Source organism: Thamnophis sirtalis, unplaced genomic scaffold (assembly GCF_051295495.1).
Source record: "Thamnophis sirtalis isolate CommonGarterSnake01/CBP01778 unplaced genomic scaffold, rThaSir2_p1.2 scaffold_7, whole genome shotgun sequence".
In the NCBI taxonomy this organism is placed as follows: domain Eukaryota; kingdom Metazoa; phylum Chordata; class Lepidosauria; order Squamata; family Natricidae; genus Thamnophis; species Thamnophis sirtalis.
Window position 1 is genome coordinate 13,750,999 of NW_028261387.1, and position 21,423 is coordinate 13,772,421.

Consider the following 21,423-nt stretch of genomic DNA (forward strand, 5'->3'; position numbering starts at 1 on the left):
AAATCAGAATTGAAGCAGAACATTGTAATGTCGGAAAATGTGTTCACATTTTTCTTTCATTTCCTCATTGTTAAGATTATTCCTACGTCACTCATAATATTTGGTCATTCTCAGAATTTTCTTAAACAAACTGTGCAGTTGTAAGCCATTCTCCTTCGCTAGCAAAAAGCTCAAACGCCTTGAAATGTATTCTGAATTTAGTCTCAATTTTTCATCGTGTAAATCAAATTCATTCTTCCTAGTTTTTCCACCATCAGCAACAACAACGAAAACATTTTCTCCATCTTCTCCATGTGATGGTCCTTCAAATATTCAAAGGTAGACTTAACTGTCTCTTGTTGGTTATATACAGTTCCTTCAAATTGTTTATGCATAGAGTTGCTGTTATCTGTTAACTGATATTGCCAGTTTGGTTAAGGAACAAGGCTAGAACATGGAAGATGGTGAGTTCTAGTCTTCCTTAGGCACAAAGCCAGTTGAGGAATTTGGGTCAATCACTGTTTCTCAGCCTTAGGAAGAAGGCAATGGCAAATCACTTCAAAAATCTTGCCAGTAAAACTGCAGGGATTTGTCCAGGCAATCTTTAGGAGTCACTACTCAAAGAAATGCAGAGCCAAACAAACAAACACACAAACCACACAAACATACACACAGTGGGATGTTATTATTTCCTCTGATATGACCTCAAACTCCCTGTAGTTTCAATCCAGTTTATCTCTGTTATTGTATCACATTGATTAGTTTGGGTTCTCTTATAATCTCTAGAACTTTTATACATGTACTGTCATGTATCATCCATCATAGATTGTAAAGGATAGAGTGGAAGGGACCCTGGAGATCATCTAATCCAGTGTTTCTCAACCTTGGCAAGTTTAAGATTTGTGAACTTCAAGGCTGACTGGGAATTTTGGGAGTTGAAGTTCATATATCTTAATGTTACTAATCTAATTCCCTGCCCAACATAGCAATCAAGTAGTACAGCATTCCTAAAAGATGACATTGAGCCTGTTTCAATAACTTGGGTAAAGGACAGTAACTTCTGTCTTGCTGGAGATCTTCAAACAGGGATTTGGATCCATGCTCTAACTTTGGATGTGCTTCATGACACAAAACATCACATTTGGTTGGTTTCTGCAGCTCAACACTTATGGAGAGAAGCTAAATCTTGAAGTCCAGTAGTTACCTGACAAGACCAGAAAGATGTAGTTTAGCATCTATCTTGAGCCTTGATGATCCAGTCTTAGATGCTTCATGAGACTTAGACATTTGTATCACCGCTGGTTAAAAATGAGACACAAAAGTACTTTATGGAGCCTCTTCAAGCAGCACTACATTTTCAACAAAGCTCTCCTCTGAAGATTTGTGTGCACAACCTTGATAATTTTTAGTATGGTCCATGTTTTATTATTCTGGTTTACACAGAATGTTAGTCTAGTACTTCACCCTAATACATTTCCTTGTAAATCCTTCAGTGTTGCTTTTCTCTTTACTTTTCCTTGCTTCCACCCTATTGTTGTTGTCACCTTTACCACGACCATTAACCAAAAACAGCTTATACAAAAATAAAGTCATGAACATACTTTTTTCAACCATAGACTGCACTTTATTCTTTAAAATTAAGTTTCAGCTCCAGAGGCATATATTGATATAGCAGAGTGTGAGGTCTGGAAGCCATCTTGGGCCTTGGATGTAGCGGTGGGAAACTGTGAGGGGGGATTGCATGGAGCTGGGGAGATACATAGTCAAAATAACATTCCTTTCTCCGAGAGTCAAGGCCATGCTGCCCTGCATAGCAGTAGCAGTTAGCAGTTAGACTTATATACCGCTTCATAGGGCTTTCAGCCCTCTCTAAGCGGTTTACAGAGTCAGCATATCGCCCCTACAGTCTGGGTCCTCATTTTACCCACCTCGGAAGGATGGAAGGCTGAGTCAACCTTGAGCCGGTGAGATTTGAACCGCTGAACTGCAGATAACAGTCAGCTGAAGTGACCTGCAGTACTGCACCCTAACCACTGCGCCACCCCTGCATTTGGAGGAGTGTGACTGGGGAGTATCTTCAGTTAGCACGGTGCATTGTTTGGACCATGTGATGGACATATGGGTGCTGGGGCAGGGACTTGGACTTTCTTTTGGGTGGGAAAAACCTGGAAGCTTTCAAATTTGGGTTTTCCCAGATGTGCCAATATGACATCGCTAATAAAATGGAAATTTGAGGAATGCCTAAAAGTCCTCTTTTGTTGGGGGAGTTGCTTGGAACCCTGACATGGATATAGGGATAAAGTGATTTATCTTTTGTGTTTATTGACTTTACATAGAATTTGGAGGTTTTAAACCAGTGGTGAAATTCCTTTTAGTTTAGTTTAGTTTAGTTTAGTTTAGTTTAGTTTAGTTTAGTTTAGTTTAGTTTAGTTTAGTTTAGTTTAGTTTAGTTTAGTTTAGTTTAGTTTAGTTCAGTTCAGTTCAGTTCAGTTCAGTTCAGTTTAGTTCAGTTCAGTTCAGTTTAGTTTAGTTTAGTTTATTTGTCTTGTATGCCGCCCACTCCCGAAGGACTCCGGGCGGCTCACAATAAACAAGGGAAGGGGGATAAATAGACAAAAACAACACTTTAAAATACGCAACATTCACAGTTTCCGTGGGGCTGGATGTTTCACAAGCCCCCCGGCCTGCTGGAGCAGCCAGGATTTGGTGGCTTTGCGGAAGGCCGGGAGGGTAGTAAGGGTCTGGATCTCCACGGGGAGGTCATTCCAGAGGGCTGGAGCTGCAACAGAAAAGGCTCTCCCCCAGGGAGTCGCCAGCCGACATTGGCTGGCAGATGGAATCTGGAGGAGACCTAACCTGTGAGATCTAATCGGTCTATGGGAGATAATCGGCAGGAGGTGGTCTCTCAGGTACCCAGATCCGGTTACTGGTTACTACCAGTTCTGTGAGCGTGATTTGGTTGGCGTTGTTTGGCTTGGCAGGCATGACAGGGGAAGGATACTGCAAAAGTTCCAATCCCACCCCACTCTGGGGCCAGCCAGAGGTGGCATTTGCGGCTTCTCCGAACTACTCAAAATTTCCACCATCAGTTTTCCAGAACCTGTCAGAACCTGATGAATTTCACCCCGTTTTAAACATAACATAGGTGTTTATGTAGCCCTCCTGCTCTTTGAGTTCAGTACAGTGATGGGTTTCAAAAAAATTTAGAACCTCTTCTGTAGGTGTGGCCTGCTTTGTGGGAGTGGCTTGCCAGCCATGTGACTGGGTGAGAGTGGCTTGCTGGCCATGTGACTGAGTGGGAGTGGCTTGGCAGTCATGTGACTGGGTGGGCATAGCCAACTTAAAAAAAGTGGTGAAACAACACTCTTACTTAGCAACCAAAATGTTGGCTCAGAAACTCTGGCATTTGAAGCAAGCAAGTCTTAAAGCTGTCAAGTTACAAGACGCTTGCACCCCTAACCCTTTAGGGAAAAAAATCCAGGGGTGTTCAAACTTGTGGACTTCAACTCCCAGAATTCCTCCTCTCGCTCTTCATCTTGATTATGTGCGGATGGGCAGGGGGAGGGAGCTGGAACCGGTTCTAAACAGCACTATAGATTTGTGGAACCTCTTCTGTAGAAGAGGTTAGAACTGGCAGGAACCCACCCCTGGTTCAGTACATCAAGACTTCAGTAAATGAGAGTCTATTTGGGCTAGTGGTTAAGCTACCAGGCTAGAAATTTGGAAACCAGGAGTTCTAGTTCTGCCTTAAGCATTAAGTCAGTTGGGTGATTTCGAGCCAATCGTTGTCTCTCAGCCCAAGTCACCTCACCTTGTTGTGGGAGGAGGAAGGAAATTTAGCTGTGTTAGCCACTTTGAATTACTTACAACAATAATAAAAGTGGAATAAAGGTAAATAAATAAATAAAACCCCAAAGTTTCAATAATAGACAGTTTCGGGGATTCTCCTTGGTAGACTCTGGTTCATCTTGACATTCCTATCTAGGGATTGAGCTAAACATAACACATACCTCTTGCTAATGCTCTGGGCAATCAAGGGCATGTAAAACTATTCCGTTTGCAAATCATAAATATTACAAGAGCGCTAAGTGTTGAAAGGAAAAAAATGATGTGATTTCAGAATAATTACTAGGGAATTATCAAATAATTTTAAAAAAATGCTGACCAGGCTGCTATTTAAGAATAATTGGATTATTAAAATTAGTCCTGAGAGGTTAACTAAGAGGCACATTTAAATAAATGTTAGATCATTCTGCCCTTAAGAAGATTGTGAGGATGGGAGCAAAGCTTGCAAATTGAGTGCTGGAATACAAAGAACAGTTCTGCTGGGGACTTCCCTTCTCCCCCCACTTTTTTTCATATTTCTCCTTCTTTGCTATTCTAGAAGGTTTCCCCAACTATCCAGAGCAGGTTTTTAGAAATTGCATGTGCCTCAAAGATTACGTTCACTCCAATCGGTTGATATCACCGCCAAACAGAAACAATTATGAAATGTATTTGAATATAAGTAGCTCAGGTTGGCAATTGGTCTGTTGGTCTGAGCTTGGCAATTTGGTTGCAAACATTTCATCACCATTCGAGGAGACATTGTCAGTGTGCTTTGAATTGTGCTCATCTGCCAGAGCACTGGTCTTTAAATACTTTTTGTATGTGATGCAGATTAGTGTGGGTGTTGTTTGTTCAGCTACTTCTGAGTCATGGTCTGACTTTGGACTGTTTGATTGGCTAGCTGTTGTTACTGAGGCATGGTCTTTGGTTTTAAATATAGTCTGTGTGATGAAAATTAGGGTTGTTTGTTTGGATACTGCTGAGCCATGGTCTGGTTTTAGTCTGTTTGAATGGCTGGTTGTTGTTACTGAGACGTGGTTCGATTTCTTGTGAGCTGATGGGTTGCGATTTCTGTTGTTGCATAGTGGGGTGCCTGTTTGTTCATTGTAAATGCTATCTTTGTTGATGCAATCTTTTTGTTGTCAGCAATTGGTAGACTGGCACCCACTACGCAACAACATCACATGCATCACATAAAAAGGTATTTAAAGGCCAGCGCTCTGACAGACAAGCACAATTCAAAGAGCACTGACGATGTCTCCTCGAATGGTGATGAAACATTTGTAACCAAATTGCCAAACTCAGAGCTCAGGCCAACAGCCCGGAAACAATTATGCTCTTGTGCTGGTCTTAATTGGCCTCGTGGAGGCACATATGCCCTTGGAGACATTGTCCTTAGGTAGCCCATGTTATGAGATATGTTGATAATGTCCATCTCCAGTGCCTGTTAAGAGAACCCAAGAATTGCTTTTGATACTGATGGAATATATTCAAGAGTATGTTTCATGTCTTGTGAAGTATAAACATTCTGAAAGCTCCTCTCCTTGCAATATAAGAAAGCCTTCAAACAATGTTAACATGGCATGGTAATCATACTGACAATGGTTTGTTATAGTCTGCCAAAGTCTTTGTGTAATATAAACTAGGAATCCATATTGCTCTGGTAAGCCTTTGCCAGGATCCTTTTGTCTTTCAAATGTCAACTCATATTCTGAACAAAATCACATTACAGTAAACTTGTGTTAATTGATCCATTATGGGCTTGGAGGGTTTCCTTTTTTGATTAGCTGGCTGAGCTGCCTGTCCTTTCCCTCCTGCTATAAAAATAATGCAAAATTCATGTTCCCATGAACTGAAGCTGACTTGTGCATGTATACTAATTGCTAGTTTATTCTTAAATCTTGAAAAAATAGTACAGTACAAAGAAAAAAAAATCCCAGGTTCTGTAGATGCCTTACGACACATTTTCAAGGTGGCCAGGAAATTAAGTTGACACAAAACCCAGCCGAGTTCCACATGTGTGCATTGGAACTTGTTAAATTTTCTAAAGTGCAGGGATACACTTTAAGGACAATATGATCCCCATATCCCCATATTTTCCACAGAGAAGGAAAAATGGGGTTTCTCCCTAATTGTGCCATTTGAATTGAAAATGTTAGGAGAAAGTATGGATGCCTCTCTGCCAAGAACATAGCTGCCAAATGTTTTCGTGCAATATTAATAAGTACAGGGGGGGGCTCAATGGTTCAGTGGTTAAAGATGTTCAGCTTATCAACTGGAAAGCTGACAGTCCAGGTTTGAGACCTGAGTGCTCCCATTACTTGCCTCACCACCTGCCTCACCACTAGCAGTTCAAAAGCATGCAAATGTGAGTAGATAAATAGGTACCACTTTGGTGGGAAGGTAAAGTGTTCGGTGTGCTTTGGCGCATAGTTTTGCTGGCCACAATGACCACAGAAATGTCTTCAGACAACACTGATTCCCTTGGCTAAGAAACAGAGATGAGCACTGTCCCCCAGAATCAGACACAGGTGGACCAGGGAAAACTTTACTTTTATCTTTTTATTTGTAAGTATGAGTACAAGCAGTGAAGAAGGCCATGTGCATAACTCCCCTATCCCAAGTTTGGGATGATCTCATCACAGAACAACTACAGCATCCAGTGATAACTCATTTGTCTGGATGAGCCATCAAAGGTCAGGTCAGCTTAGTTTGAATAGTTGTGCTTTTCAATAGATTTGGCTTGCACAAATGACAGGAGGTCATTGGGTACAGAGCAAACTCTGGATGGAAAAAAAAATCATGTGTGACTTATTTACAAAGGAAAGAAGTAAACCATCTCTGTACCTGCAGGAAAGAAGCACATGAAAAACGAGAATCAGTGGCATATTTTAGTAAAACACCACTGGAAGTGGCTGACAGAGTAAGAAGGACCCCATGCCATCCATCTCCTTGGTTCCAGTTTTTATATAGTATTGTAATTTTAATTGTTTCTACATTCTAAATTGTCATTTGTGTGTGTGTGAGAGCACACTGGCCCACATTAAGACTGAAATTCTGTTTCCTGCTCCCAAGAGAACATATATATCTGCCCAAACACATACATAACACACATAGACACATACTATATGCATGCCGAGGCGGCGCAGTGGTTAGGGTGCAGTACTGAAGGCCACTACAGCTGACTGTTATCTGCAGTTCAGCAGTTCTAATCTCACCGGCTCAAGGTTAACTCAGCCTTCCATCCTTCCGAGGTAGGTGAAATGAGGACCCAGACTGTGGGGGCGATATGCTGACTCTGTAAACCGCTTAGAGAGGGCTGAAAGCCCTATGAAGCGGTATTTAAGTCTAACTGCTATTGCTATTGCTATGCATAAGAGCACCAGCATGCCTTACCTCCTTGTCCTGTTGTCCCCATCTATTCGTATTCATTTCTTTTGTTTATATCCATGTTTATATTTATACTGCTATCTTGTAAATGTTTGACAAACTAATAAATACAAATATACATACATAAATAGATGCCTACACCCCCCTCCACCCACCCACCCCCACACGATTTTAATCACTGTTCATTTTGAATACATAGTGGAACAAAGAAACTTGAGAGTTCCTCTTTCCACTATGTATTCAAAATGGACAGTAGTCATTCTTTCCTTTCACAGAGGCACTGAGTTTTATAAATATGAGCATGATAGTGTAGAATAATCATATCCAAGGACCAGTGGTGGGTTTCAAAAAAGTTTTGAACCTCTTCTATAGGTGTGGCCTGCTTTCCGGGTCCACTGGTGGAACCTCTTCTAACCGGTTCGGTAGATTTGATGAACCGGTTCTACCGAATGGGTGCGAACTGGTAGGAACGCACCTCTGTTATGTATGTATATAGTATTATGTATGTTTTGGGGAAATATATACTTTCTCTTGAGAGCAGGCAACAGAATTTCATTTTTAATGTGGGTGCTCACAAAAAATGACAATAAAAGATCTCTTCTCATCTCGTCTTTCTTGTTTATCTTTTTATTGTTGTAAACTGCCCCAAGTCGCCATATCAGTTAAAGGGGTGGCATATAAATGTAATCAATCAATCAATAAAGTAAAGAAAGGTGTGTCTTTAGATCATTTTCCTGGAGAGTCTAATAATCTAATCTTGATAGGATATGCTAGGCAATGTCTTTCTTTGTAGATCCCCAGCCATGTTTAGTGGTTTATAGCTCGGAGAAGGTAGCTGATTTGCAGGACTTACTAGCAAAGGAAAATGCAGTTGAAAGAATTGTAGCTCACCAGTCAGTATTCCTTCATGACAGCAAACCACAGCTCTGATTTCCATTTGTTCTGTCCCTGTATCTTTCTCTTTCTCTATCAAGCAGTTATTATTCTTCCCTTTAAAGTGATTAATAACTTTCACAAAATGGACTTCTGTGCTGATTCAACTATTCCAAGTGCTAATATATGGAGTCTACATCTCGGCGCAACAGCTGCTTGATGGCCACCGTCTGATGGACCCTGATGTACAACTGCACTTATCTCGAGCTCCACTGACTGTGGGACCAAATACTTATCACAATACGGCTTGTCTACCAAGGTGCTGCTAGAGGATGCCATCAATTGTTCAAGGAGTTAAAGAAACTGCAGTGTTAGTGAATTTTGTCACTTAACTAGGCTAGCCGTGCTAGAGAATAAGTACACAATATTTATTAGGCATAAAGATAGTTGGATAGTAGCTGATACATCAGATAATGGATCACTACGGGATAGCCTTTTAGTAATTCAAACAAACAATGAACAAACTATGATGCTAAAGTCAACTGCTTAAAATGGATTATGGTCAGGCGCAAAACTAATCCTGTATAGGTGTGTTTGCCTTCTGCATGAGTATGTCATAACTCTAGCTTGAATGTAGCTTGCAAATACCGTGTGAAGAAATTAGCAATGGTTAATATCAATGAAGTCATTAAAAACTTATATATGGGAGAGAAAAAAAGGAGAATGGAGGAATTCATAGCAACTTTGTAGTCCCCATCAATTCCTCAAACCACAACTAGAGTTGCATATTTTATTTATTTATTTATTTATTTATTTATTTATTTATTTATTTATTTATTTATTTATTTATTTATTTATTTATTTATTTATTAGACTTATATACCGCTTCATAGGGCTTTCACCCTCTCCAAGCGGTTTACAAATTTTTTAGCAAATTGAGTCAGCAACTTGACCCCACAGTCCGGGTCCTCATTTCACCCACCTCGGAAGGATGGAAGGCTGAGTCGACCTTGAGCCGGTGAGATTTGAACCGCTGAACTGCAGATCACAGTCAGCTAAAGTGGCCTGCAGTACTGCACCCTAACCACTGTGCCACCTCGGCTCAGTAGATCCTATCCGGTGTTTATTTATGCAACCTGATTATTAGCCTTTCTTCTCTTCATACGTACGTACGTACATACATACATACATACATACATACATACATACATACATACATACATACAGTGCATAGAGTAGAAACACATCCAAATCTTCACAAATATATCGCACAAGGACACCACCTTGGCTTGCACCAAATACCCATGAGATCAAGTCTGCCAATGAAACCTATCGAATATGCATTAGCTATAATTCATTGTTTCCCAATGCATAATATGTAATTAACATGACCACATTCCTTTTTATTTCTTCTTTAATTTACGTGAAAATATTTATATGTAAGAAAAAGTAAGGAAAGAGAACTGACTTGATCTGTACTTTTATATTCCTGTCAAGCTCATAAAAACCTTCTACCCTGCAGATTTCCCTTAATAACTAATTGGTGTCCATGCTGATTGGGTACATAGACATTTTAATAAAAAAAATCTCTGTGGCTAATTCGCACCATCATTTCACTTATATTAATTATCTTTAATGAAACATATAAAGTAAGAAGAAAAGTGAGAAAAATTATCAGAAATAAAATAAATAATAATAATAAACTGAAATAAAAAACAAAATGGAAAAACAAATTATTTTCACTTAAATAATATACCAAATAATATCTGTCCATACATAATAAATCTAGCCCTAAAGAAATTCCTAAAGCTCTGGTGTGTGTGTGTGTGTGTGTGTGTGTGTGTGTGTGTGTGTGTGTGTGTGTGTGTGTTTTAAGCAGGTGACAAATAGTTTTGATAAACAAGTAAATTGAGGAGTGGAATGTAACTGAAAATATAAATAATCTATGAATAACATGTCTTTAAATTCAATGGAACTTTTAAAAAAAGGTTAAAAGAGACTAAAAGACTTTTTTGCAGTTGTGTTAATTTTTTAGCTAATGCAGTTTCCTACACTTTAAAATACTATTGATCCAGAGAAAGAAGTTATTTAATTTTCTAGCATTTTGCAATAAAATCTGGCAGCTAACAGGGGACAAAATGAATTAATTTCTTGTATTGTAGCACTTTGTATGTCTTGGGAAATATGGACAATAAATTTATAGTAGGACTATTTACCAAAGATAGCTGAGTACTTTTCCGTTTTCTCAAAAAGTTTGAACCAAAATGAATAATTGATTGCTCATGGCTACCAGGGATGTCAATATGTATAAATCTGATTACAAACTCTCCAACATAATCTAGAAAAGCTCTGATTTCAGTGGGACCTTCCATGTGTTTTAATTTATGATCAGTTCTTAATAAATGCTGAAAAATATTTGAACAAAATGTATGTTTTTCAAGGCCATTCATCAAATCTAAATCCATAAACTTCTTCTCATATATTTTGGACTTTCCAAAAGGTCTGGTGTAATTGGTATGACTATAACACTGAAGAGATCATTTAATTTTAAATAAAGTAGATATTTAATATTTCTTAAATATTACTAATAAATAAGATTAATTCTTCTTCTTCTTTGTGCCTTACCCATCATCGGATGTCGGCGATCATGTTGGCAATCCTATTTTTATCAACAGCCATACAAAAAAGTGCTGATGAGTTTTGTCCAAATCATTCTCTTAGATTTTGAAGCGATGACGTTGTTCTTCTGCCTGGACCTCATTTGCCTTCAATCGTTCCTTCGAGGATTAAGTGAAGTATGGTGTATTTTTCCAGGTGTCACATCACATGCCCCAAATATTCCAACTTTTGCTTTTTTACAGTTTTGATGATTTGATGAGCATAAGATTAATACAAGGTGTAAAATTATCTGATATTTATTTATAAACATTCTTTAAATTACTTGACCAGAAATTTATTTCCGATGAACAATTTCTTTAATTCTATTGTATCTTCTCATTCCTTGTATTATCCATATATATCTTACATATTTAAAACTTGAGATGCATTCCTGATCTTAAGTTGTTTCTACCTTTTTCCATGTTCCTAATGGTGGCTCAGTGGCTAAGACACTGAGCTTGTTGATCAGAAAGGTCGGCAGTTCAGCGGTTTGAATCCCTAGCACCGCGTAATGGAGTGAGCTCCCGTTACTTGTCCCAGCTTCTGCCAACCTAGCAGTTCGAAAGCACGTAAAAATGAAAGTAGAAAAATAGGGACCACATTTGGTGGGAAGTAACAGCGTTCTGTGTACCTTTGGCATTTAGTCATGCCAGCCACATGACCATGGAGATGTCTTTGGACAGCGCTGGCTCTTTGGCTTTGAAATGGAGATGAGCATCACCCCTAGAGTCAGGAACAACTAGCACATATGTGCAAGGGGAACCTTTACCTTTAATATAATTACAGATTCTAAATATGAATCTGTAAATAGTTCATATTAATTCATAAAACTTGACCCAAAAATGGCCCCCGACTGTGTCCAATTATAACTAAATTGCATACATTAAATATTATTTCAGTTCCTAGTAATATGTATTTTTTAAATGAAAAAAAAAAGTTTCAGATTTGATGCCATTAAGCTTCCACAATGTTATTGCTTAGATTTTACAGTTTATTTTTCATTTTTCCCCATTTATAGAGATGAACGGGTAATTCTTTGACATATATGGAGCCAGCTAATAGGTTATGGAACTGAGAGAGTTTGAAATAAAAACAGGAGAATAGTAATGTAATCTGCAGTTGTTATTCTAAGCAGTGATAAAGACATTGCCAGTACTTAAGCTTTGTTTTATCTTATTCAAGAGAAGATAATTACATTGGTGTGTCTTTTCAATGGTCTAATATAAAATCCAGAAATTTCTTGAAACAGATGATTTAGCAAAAATAAGACTTTTAAATACATTTATGCATTTTAAATAAATGAATACATACTGCTTTTAAATACAGTAACAAGACTGTAACATCTGGCTCCCTTGCGTTGCATTTAATGGGTTTCCCCAAATCACCTCCTGATTTTAGTTCTTCTATATTCTGGATTGCTTTTAACCTCCCTCCCCTATATTTTAAAATGCCTTTTTTCCCCAATTCTCTGGATTACTGAATTATGAGGAATACCAAATCATAGTAGCACAGTTCTTATTGGTGGGAGTTTCTTCACCTAAAGAATCTACTTGTCAGCATTTCCCCATATTTTGCCTTGATCTCAGGGACAGGTGAAAAGATTTGCGGACAAGAAATTCATGATTCTTCAGGCTATTTGTCTCTGAGCATCTATCCAGCTGCTGAGTTGTGAAAAACTACTCCATTTATTTTTAAATTTGCATTCCTGCACACTTGCATTTTGTCAGTTTTGTTTTTTTTAAAGCAGCTTGAAGTGATAGTGGGGTTAGAAAGAAAATCTTAAAGTCAACTCTTTGGCCTCTAGGAATCCAAAGTCATGCAATCCAACATTACTTTTATTATCATGGTATGCTGGCAGAATCAATCGTACAGGTCTGAATGAGCTTCTCCGCTTCTCCCTTTATTTCACGACAATAGGGAGAGTCTTTTCTGAGGGATTTTGTTCTGCTAGGGACTTGGGTTTCTTTTACCTGAGCCATTGTCTTAAGAATGGCTCTTCCTCCTTTCCCTCAAGGCCATTTGCTCCTTCTACTACAAACTAATAAACTTTCACATTTACAACACATGGGTGTTTTTTTTCACAAGATCACGTTAGGAAAAGACTTCATGGTGTAGTTCATTTATTAAGATTTATTATAGAAACAGTTTGATCAGCGGTGAAGCCACTAGGCTAGAAACCAGTTGACGATCTGCCAATCACTGTCTGTCAGCACAATTTACCTCACAGGGTTAGCGTTGTGGGGAAAATAGGAGGAGGGGAAAGTGTGTTGAATGTACTCCCTACCTCGGGTAATTTGTCAAAATAATAAAGGTGGGAAATAAATAAATATTAATAAAATAAAATAATAATAATAAAGAAAAATATTCCTATAAGAATAGCAATGAGGGAGGGGCCCATGCAGAGGTGGGTTCCTACCAGTTCACACCTATTCGGTAGAACTGGTTCATCAAATCTATCGAACCGGTTAGAAGAGGTTCCACCAGTGGACCGGAAAGCAGGCCACACCTACAGAAGAGGTTCCAAAATTTTTTGAAAACCACCACTGGTCCTTGGATATGATTATTCTATACTATCAAGCTCATATTTATAAAACTCAGTGCCTCTGTGAAAGGTAAGGATGACTACTGCGTTTGTGGTGCAATCAGAACATTGCGTGTGTTGAAGTTCTTTTAACGCAAACCAAAGGTGCCTTTTAAAAAACAAGTTAACATCATATTCTTATGCATGCCAGTGCTGTGTGTGAGGTAATTTAAGGTGGTTCTGACAAGTGTCGTCAGCATCTTCATATCCGGTCACATGGGTGGCAAGCCACTCCCATCCGGTCACATGGGCAGCAAGCCACTCCCACAAAGGAGGCCACACCCACAGAGTAGGTTTGAACAATTTTTGAAACCCACCACTGGGCCCATGTCTCGGAAATTGAAAAATTAAATCTATTCTGATGGCCGTCCATCTAAAAACTGGAAGCTATAAACAGAATTTGAGAAATCATAATTATTAACCTTTTGAAAACACATAATTCGGAGAACTGGCAAATAGGCTGGCCCTACCCCTGCTGCCTCCCAGCCTTTCAGTTGATCTTCCTTTGTTGCCCTGAACAGGAGAACGGAGATGGAAAGCAGGTTAGTGGGGTGGGGAGGGAATGGGGATTTTGCAATATCCCTCCTTGAAAGAGCCGAGGTGGCGCAGTGGTTAGGGTGCAGTACTGCAGGCCACTTCAGCTGACTGTTATCTGCAGTTCAGCGGTTCTAATCTCACCGGCTCAAGGTTGACTCAGCCTTCCATCCTTCCGAAGTGGGTGAAATGAGGACCCAGACTGTGGGAGCGATATGCTGACTCTGTAAACCGCTTAGAGAGGGCTGAAAGCCCTATGAAGCGGTATATAAGTCTAACTGCTATTGCTATTGCTATTCCCCCAGGAATGGGGAGGAAATGGGGATTTTGCAGTTTCCCCTGCCATGCCCACAAAGCCATGCCCACAAAGCCACACCCACAGAACCGGTAGTAAAAATTTAGGAATTCCACAACTGGTTGAAATGACACAACAGCAACCACAACAAATAAAAAAAGTTGACAAAAGTCACAGCAAATGTCTGGCTGGAATGTTTGGCTCTTTTCAAAAGAGAATCTCAATAATTTTGCTGGTCAGATGAGACTCCAAGAAAAAAGAAAGACTTCTCACCTTGTGATGTGTTGAGAGCCTCACTTCTTCAAAAAAAATTGCTAAACCAGGTGCATCTTGAGAAAGGAAGCTGCCTTCCCAGTCCATGCTGTGCACATGAGGCACATTGGTTGAGGGCACAGTCCATCAGCTTAGTTGGAGAAAGCGGGTTCTTGTTGAATTGAAAACATGGGGATGAATCTGATAAAATCGTATTTTTAAATTGCTGCAATTGAGACAGTGCAATTTAACTCTTGGTCTTTAAACTACAGTTGGTCTCCAAAAGAAATTCCCCCTAAGTATTTCTTGATTTGAAAAATGGTTATCCCTTCAAGCATAGGTAGATGACATTTCAGGCCTGGGAGCCTGCCAGGGGTGGGGTTCTCGCCCCGTTCCAACCGGTTTGGTTGGAACGGGGCCGGTGGCGTCCTCGTGCACGCGCGCAGTGCACGCATGCGTACTAGCATCTGTGCGATGCTCCAGCTGCTCCTGGAGGATCGCGCAGGCGCTGTATGCGTCCTGCGCATGCGTGGAAGCACAGAACTCGTCAAAACCGGGTAAGAAACGCGGGTGGGCGGGTGGACTCTTTGGCGTTGCCGGAAGTTACTTACTTCCGGGTTCGCCGACCAACCGGTTTGCGGGGACCACCGCGAACCGCCTGAAACCCACCCCTGGAACCTGCCTATGAAGTTTGCCATGGCAGCTTCTGGCTTGTAACTGGATTCTGTTGAAAATGTTCCAGTGTCCAAGGCTGCCATACCTTGAAGTTCATAAACATCAGCATTCTTCACCCCCTTTGCAATCCCCATGAAAATCCAAATGAAAAGAATCTGTATTTATTATATACCTGTATCTCTCCCTTCCCCCTTCCCTCCACCAAAGTAATTTGAAAAGCAGAAGACGGATACTCTCTGGCCAAGTGATATTCGCAACAATAACTTTGAATGTACAGGGGAATATTTACTTTCCACCCAATCATCCCTTTCCCAAACACTATAACTTGCTTTTAAAAGTAATTATTGCAGACAGCCAGGGAAGGCAACCAGCCAATTCTATGCTGGTAGGATGTCTGTGGAGATAGCCCAGTGCTCAGAGACTTTTCTTCTCAAGGACTTTCTTTAAAAATTGACTACATCATGTCTTTTTCTCAAGAGAAGTCTAAAGTAGTGTAAATTGAGTTCGTTAATTTTTTAAAGAAGATGAGATCAGCTGTTAGACTGCTGAGGCACAAGGGGTAACAGAATATAGTTGTCTTGTATCGAACCTATTGCTATATGATCTATAGCAGGAGTGTCAAACTTGGGGGGGGAGGTGCTTTACCTCCGGGGGGTGCTGGGGGGCATGGCTGGGGAGGGGCATGGCTGGGGGGGGGCACACACTTGACGCACATGTACATAGCAATAAAAATTGTTCTGTGCATGCGCAGAACCGAAAAACAAGATAGCACCACTTATGATGCCGCCCGGAGAACCAGTTAGGGGGCATGGCAGGGTTGGGTCACTGCTGGTTCCAGCGACCCAGGCCACCAAACCACTACTGCTTTGGCCGAACTGATCTGAACCCACCACTGTTGGGGAGACCGAAAATAAAGCCCGGGTGAGCTGCATTCATCCTTCCCAAGTTCTATTTTCACTGGTAGAAGGCTACAGGAGGCCGTTGTGACTGAAAATGGAGCACACAGCCCTCCCAGCCTCCATTTTTGTTGGGACAGGTACCATGGGCCAGTCACTCACTATTTTCAGGACAGGCCCGCGGGCCAGATCTAAACACCTTGCTGGATCTGGTCCACAGGCCTTGAGTTTGACACCCCTGGTCTCTAGCAAGCTTTCCAAATCTGGGAACCTTTAGGTACCATACTACATCTCCCACCATCTTCAGGATTTCAGCTGTATTCCTGCCAGAAGATTTCAGCTTCTCTTTTTACTCTCCCCTTGCAACTTTCCCTGCTGGCTTCCCCATTGACGCTCTTGGGAACCCAGTAGAGAACATTGCAAATAGCAGCCAAATGATCCCAAGGTGCTTAGCAACAGGTCATAAATGTGAGTCATTGTCACATGACCATGAGAGAGGGGTGACATAACATTTTACAATAGTTATAGAAGAGTTGCCCAGGCTATAAAACATCTTTTCTGAGACTGTCATGACTTTGAATGGTTATTAAACAGCCAGCTGTAAGTTGAGGACTACCTGTAATCCATACCTATTTTTGCTGGGGGAAAGATCCCATAATTGTCTGATGGGATTCAGGCATCTGCCTGTAAGTTCTTCCCTGATCTCATCATTTTTTCTGAATGAAGACACTCAACTTCAAGATACCAAAGTGAGACTAGGATTTTGCTTCCCAAGATGATCCAAACAATCATCCTGTCAACAAGGAGTCTATCATTCTTGAAGAAGGAAAAACCACATAGGACTAAATCAGAGACAGCTTCAATGGCACAGTTTTCATGATGAGAAGGGTAGGAATACATTTCAACACATTCTCTGCCTTTCAAAACTTGAAAAACAGGAGGGGTTTCAAGAAAGGTTCACTTGATTTGTCTTCAGTAAAACTTCATGGAAACATAGCAATAGCAATAGCAGTTAGACTTATATACCGCTTCATAGGGCTTTCAGCCCTCTCTAAGCGGTTTACAGAGTCAGCATATTGCCCCCAACAACAATCCGGGTCCTCATTTTACCCACCTCGGAAGGATGGAAGGCTGAGTCAACCCTGAGCCGGTGAGATTTGAACAGCCGAACCGCTGAACTGCAGTCAGCTGAAGTAGCCTGCAGTGCTGCATTTAACCACTGTGCTACCTCAGTGTGGTGTGCCACAACATAATCTTGGATTGTTATAGTTACCTATAAATCCTATTGGATTGTTATAGTTACCTATTCAACCTGCATTTCATAAGACTGAAATTTACTCAGTTGTTTCGGATGCAATGAGTAGGATACAATGATAAATAAATAGGATACAGTGCTTGTGTTTTGGATACCGAGTGCCCTATACTTGATTTTAAAGAACTGAAATTCCTCTTTCAGGGAATAAAGCCTGCCACAGTTTATTAGGGAACAAACCTTTCCTGATCTTTGGTTCAGAGGACTTCTCCAGGCACCAGCAGCAAGTTTTAAAAAGACTAAAGCAAAAACCAGTAAGGCAATACAGTAATGTGTTGGCATTGTAAAATGGCCAATCCTCTCAGTGCTTAAAAACTCTGGGGGAAAAAAAATAATGGGTCTCATTTATGTTAAAAGATTTAAATAAACAGCAAATTTTGTGGCTAGTATCTTTGATTCAACTCATGCTATTTGAGCTAGCAAACTCTGGGATGACCACTATACAAAAGGAAAAAAATGCAGAAAACTGTTGCTCCCTATCTATCTACCTGCGAGACCACCTACTGCCACCAGTAGCCTCCCATCGTCCAGTGTGATCCCACAGAGTTGGCCTCCTCAGGGTGCCGTCGGCCAGACAGTGTCGGCTAGCGACCCCCAGGGGGAGAGCCTTCTCTGTGGGAGCGCCTTCCCTCTGGAATGAGCTGCCCCCGGAGCTTCGTATAATCCCCGACCTCCGGTCCTTCTGACGCGTCCTAAAAAGTTGGCTTTTCCAGCAAGCCAGCCTGGCCTGAACAAAACAAATCAAAGTATTGATTATTGTTAATTTTAATTTGAATTCTTTAAAAAAAAAATGTATCATTAATTTTAATTGGGTTTGGGGATATCCTATTTAATTTCTTTTTAACTTTTGTAGTATGTGTTTCTTTTAATGTTGTACGCCGCCCTGAGTCCTTGGGAGAAGGGTGGCATATAAATCGAATAACCCTCAAACCTCAACCTATCTAGTGGCCATCTGGATTTTTGTAGCCCAGATCTTAGTGGCATTCATTTCCTAATTCATTTAGGAATTAGCTGTATTTTCAGGATTTTTAAGTCAGCCAAGATATCAATGCTCCAGATCAGAATTTCAGCTCATACCATTGGAGAAGGGCAAGACCAGCTGATTGGAACACCAAATGGCACTCCATCATGTCACTATGTGTTCTGGTCACCTCATTTAATGTGTAAAAGTTCAAAAAGAACAGTGATATGAAAGGAATACAAAACTTTGTATTTTGTATATGCCCCAAATCCATACAACTTATTTTTTTAAGTATCACATTTAGTTGTAAACACATCCCATATAAAATACAGTTCAGGAGGAAAGTCTTGCAAAAACTTCTGGTTCTGCATTATTTGACATAATACTTTTTTTCTATATTTATATGTGTGTGTGTGTGTGTGTTTAAGTGTGTGTTTGTACCCAAACCTTTCCTTGTGCCTATATCTCAATTCCATATGCTTAAATCTGAAGATTTAATGTTGCTACAACATCTGGGGGATTTTTCTATATTAACAACATTCCCAGCTGTCCAATTGGAGCAGAACTAGAACTGTTCATTCTCAAGAGCTAAACCTATTCCTTTAACAATAACAGAGTTTGTATTTATTGAAACTAACTTGATATGCCCCAGAGATTGTGGGTGAGTTACAGTATTTCAAACTAAATAAATTGTGCTGTGTGTGTGTGTGTGTGTGTGTGTGTGTACACACACTCTCACTCTCTCACACACACGTACATACTGCACTTACCTATATCCTTGCACACAGACACATAACCTGTCATCATGTTGATTTTAATAAAATTTAAATGAAATATCTTAATACAAGAACAAGAGTATAGAAGAGGGTGTCCATAATAACTCTATCACTAAGGTCCTGGAGAAAATTGTCAGATGCATAAACAACCAGACCCATATAAGCAGAGTATAGGCTTATTACGTAATTATGATCTGCCTATAATACAGGCATATCCCCAATCTCACGGCTTTCTCCTGGGAACAACTAGTTAAGGATCTAAGATTTCAGGGAGGGCTGGATCCACGCTCTCTCTCTCTCCTCCCTGTTAGGTTGGGTGCCTCCCAAGAAAAAAACGGGGAATGAGGAAGTAGAATTATCTAGGGTCATAACTGATAGAAGCAAAGCTCTTTTGGGTAAACAGCCCAATGGAAAAAAATGCTAAAATATCTTATAAAATGAAGACACAATTCTTTCTACTTGATGTTTCATTAGTCTGAATAGGTGAATCTCTGAACGGTGGGCCATTGACCTGGATCATGGCTTGAGCTGAATTCCCAAAATGAAATCCCCATCCCACTGCACATTTTTGTTTCTTAGCACCCATTTATGGAAATGCTTACGGGGATGAAGGTCAGGTTACTGCTGAGTGGCAAATTCTGTTTATTTCAATAGCTCTAGTTGCTTTTGCTTTATCTCAAATGTCTGGGTGGAAATGAAAAAACACATGCATCATAAGGAGCTGATTTCCAGATAGAGCCTTATTTAAACAAGGTTAATAAAATGAAGGGAATCTCATGCCTATTTCCACACTTGATTCACAATATTTTCATAGTGGAGGAGTATTGGGGAGGAGTGTCAAAAGGGCAAGATAACAGCCAGGTCTTTGCAATCAAATCTTTGTATTTGTGTCATTGGTAAATGCTTGTACTAGAAGCTGAGACCATGCTGCCAAGACTGTAATCCCTAAGAAGTAAATATTCTCAGGGAGAGGGAAAGGAGAAAATGGAGAGTGGGGGAGAAGAAGGGAGAGAGATAGACACATTCAACTTAATAAGTCTCATTGGATAATTCTCAATCTAGTTCCATAGTTTATGTCAATCTTTTCCCCCCACACAATTTCTGGTATTCTCTTCTTGGTAGTATTTCAATTTATAATGCTCATAGAAATAGGTTTTTAGTCAGAAAATATCATCTTCATATTCAGGAGTTGGTTTGCTAAAGCTCTAACATAACGGGGTACAATAGCAGAACAACTATCCCTTCCTATTCCTCTCCTCATTAACTAAAGTCTGTGTAACTATGGAGCACCATTTTGGAAAACGGCCAGTTAAAACAAATGAGTAATAGGATAGTCCAGCTAATCAGGTTTGATGGGGCATTAGTAATCCTTTCCTGCTAAGCTTTGGACAAGACTATTTGTACATATATTGAGACGAGTAATAAGGTCATAGTGGTATTAGTACAATTTCCCCATTACATGGCAATTAAAGGTTAAGGTAAATGATCCCCCTGTACAGTCGTGTCTGACTCTTTGGGGTGGTGCTCATCTCTGTTTCCTAGCCGAGTGAGCCCCTATTGTCCAAAGACATTTCTGTGGTCATGTGGCCCAAATGACTATACGCCAGGGTGCATGGAACACTGTTACCTTCCCATTGAAATGGTACCTATTTATCTACTCACATTTGCATGTTTTCGAACTGCGAGGTTGGCAGGAATTAGTGGGCGGACAGGAGCTCTCCTGATCACACATCATGTAATCCAGGCTGTCAACTTTTCCAGCTGACAAGCTCGGTGTCTTTAACTGCAGAGCCATCATGCAATTACTAGCCTTTATTACCTGACTAAGAAATTTCTGAAACTTTTATTTTCAGAACTTTAAACATCCAAAAAGTGCAATAGAACAACAGCAACAACAGTGCAACAGTACAATGGTGCAAATATATCACTCAACTGCTAGGGTTAGGGTTAGCACCAAATGCTGACCAATGCAACATGATATTGGCTGGAAGCTCAGTAGCAAACAGAGAGCAACAAGTAAATAAAAATACATTTAATACATAAGTAAGTAACCAGCACCTAATCCCAACAAATGCAGGAATGTTTGGAGTGAGGCAAAGATTGTCTGTTACTTTACAAACTTTAAGGCCCCTTCTCTGTTATTAGAATTAACCATCAAATATTTATTTACATAAAATATTTGATGGTTGCAAAGTTTATGAGGGTGGAGTTTGTCCAGGGCAACATGAAAGGTGGGTGCTACAATAAAATATTTTGTGCAGTTATTTTCTATGGTGTGGCTGTGGCATGCCCAGAACTTTCACACCCTCTTTAATATTTCTCAGTGTGAAAAGTAGAAGCAACACTATTTTTTTGTAACTTGTCCTTTTGAGCACCATTTTCCTGTAGTACTAAAAGAGGCTGCAAATGGGGC